The sequence below is a fragment of the Carassius auratus genome, unplaced genomic scaffold (assembly GCF_003368295.1).
Source record: "Carassius auratus strain Wakin unplaced genomic scaffold, ASM336829v1 scaf_tig00215209, whole genome shotgun sequence".
Lineage (NCBI taxonomy): Eukaryota > Metazoa > Chordata > Actinopteri > Cypriniformes > Cyprinidae > Carassius > Carassius auratus.
This window is the reverse complement of record NW_020527986.1, coordinates 8,606-10,995: the sequence shown is the minus strand read 5'-3', so window position 1 is coordinate 10,995 and position 2,390 is coordinate 8,606. Positions and strand designations below refer to the sequence as shown.

Sequence of the window (2,390 nt, the reverse complement as noted above, 5' to 3'; positions counted from 1 at the left end):
AAAAGACAAAAATACTAGTCAGTTAAAGAGTAATTTCTGTTTCCCAGTGAGAACCAATTGAGTGATTCATTGTATTTGAGGTAACTGACATTTCACTAATAATTCAATTATTTGTGGTGTCTGTGAAGGAAATCAATTCATGGGTTATAACTTTGAATATTAAATACTGATATTAAATTCTAAGAGTAGATTTTAAACACTTTATGGTTAGTTTTTGACTCTTAAACTCCTCCTTGTCAGGTGACTCATGAAAGTGAACTATTACAGCGGGTCTGTTTTATCGTATGAGGAAATAAACTACATTAAGAGAGAAAAACACACAGTGAGTATCACGATTTAACAATCATCTTTGATAGCTAAAATCAATCCTGACTGGTTTAAAGTGAAGTACAAAAAAAAAGCCAGTGTCAGATATTTGTTTAAATGAACAATGAGATAAAACACAGAGTCTGTAAATCGTCAGATTAAACTTTTACTTTCATTTTAACACAGTGCTTGTCTGAATTAGTTATGCTCTTTGTTTGTAATTTGATTCTGTGTAAATGTGAAGAATACACTTTTCAAGTCAGTTCTGATGTCTGATACTGAGATTGATTAATCTCTGATTCATAACTGACTCTGTGATCAACATCTGGATCTGCTTTTAGATTAAACCATGGCCTCCAGATGAATCTCTCTGAAGAACATGACACACAGATAAAGACAGTCAAGAGGTGAGAAAACCTGAAATGTTTCACATTTATAATGTTCAGAAACGATAAATGCACACTACAATATCATTTTCATTTATAGTCAGATTCAGGGCGTGAATCAGATTTATCTGAACACATGGATGTGTCTGTGAGAAAAACCCAGCGATGGATGTTTCAGATCTCTGCAGAGAGGAAGACTCTTCTGTTGAGTCCAGGTGAGATATTATGAGTCTCATATTTACTGTAGCTGTGGTGTGTTATGGATATTGTCACCAGCTGTCTCTGTTGCTTTGCTGGATGTGTCTGTGTCTTTATCTATATGTGTGTATTGGTCCATTTTATTCTGTAATATATGAATGAAAAGAGCACATGGGACAGGATTCCTTTTATTCATAGAAAAATAATAATTTAGTCTTTAACTCTCAAGTCACAACAGACTCCTCAAGTGAAAGATGAACACTAAAGAGAGATTGAAACGGTGAATGTGTTTCTGTCAGAGCAGAGTGAGATTTACAGAAACAGTTTGTATTTCTGTTATATTTCAGTCTGTGTCAGAATGAATCTCCTGAACCCAGCTGTGTGTCCATCAAGAGTGACCGGTCAATGGGTCAACCAATTCATTCAGCTCTGGAGACACATCTGCTGATCTGAGGTGCTGTGTAGTTTACAGTATGAGAAATATGATATTCATTATATTCTTTAATTTACTGATGTGTATGCATTACTACATGTTTACAAAAATATTAAATATTTGTTTAACTACAGTCAAAAACATAAAGGACGAGAATCACATACAGCAAAGAAGAAATTAGACTCCATTTTCAAGGTTGGTTTTGTGTGTGTGTGTGTCTGTGTGTGTGTGTGTGTCCATCCAACCACAATGACCCTCTGGGTAAAAGTACTAAATGTTAAATTCTATCTGTAATATTAATATTTTATTTCCTACACACTCGTAAGATAAGTTATAGGCCACTATGATCCTTTGGTTTCACCTTCTCTGTGACTGAATGCAGGTTTATTGTTTGAATATTTACTATGATTTCAGGAGCTTGAGCACAAAATCATCTCTGAGTTAAAAAGCTTTAAGAGACTACTGAGTCCAGATTACCCAGAATGCTCTGAAAGAGACCGTTCTGATGATGAGGGTCATAACAGAGTCAGAGAGGGTCTTCTGAAGATCACACTGCTCCTCCTGAGGAAGATGAACCAGACAGACCTCGCTGACACACTACAGACCAGTAAGAGCTCTGGATCAGCAGATTATAGTCTGTGTTTTTATTATCATCCTTCTTGGTCTTCAGTCACTAATGTTCCTGAATGTCACGACACAATCTAATATCTAACATATCAAACCTAAAAATACATTTCTAATATATTGCTCTGTCAATAACAACAATTATTTCCTTTGCTCAGAACTGATGCCTGTGTATCAACAAAAACTCAGATCCAGACTACAGGATAAATATGAGAGACTCAGTGAAGGACTGTCCATCATGGAGACTCAACACGTCTGAATGAGATCTACACAGAGCTCTACATCACAGAGGGAGGCAGTGGAGAGGTCAATAATGAACATGAGGTGAGACAGATTGAGACAGTGTCCAGGAGACCAGAGACACAGGAGACACCAATCAACTGCCAATGACATATTTAAACCTCACCTGGACAAGACAAAACCCATCAGAACTGTGGCTGACC

General features: G+C 36.4%; 1 long non-coding RNA gene across 1 annotated transcript; it reads left to right on the top strand.

Moving 5' to 3' along the window:
• The first annotated feature begins 844 nt into the window (after positions 1-844).
• LOC113094001 (uncharacterized) lies at positions 845-2,183 on the top strand. Its single transcript, XR_003287958.1, has 5 exons — positions 845-907; positions 1,238-1,344; positions 1,458-1,518; positions 1,738-1,930; positions 2,106-2,183. It is a non-coding gene; the product is annotated as an uncharacterized LOC113094001 (long non-coding RNA).
• Positions 2,184-2,390: the final 207 nt, after the last annotated feature.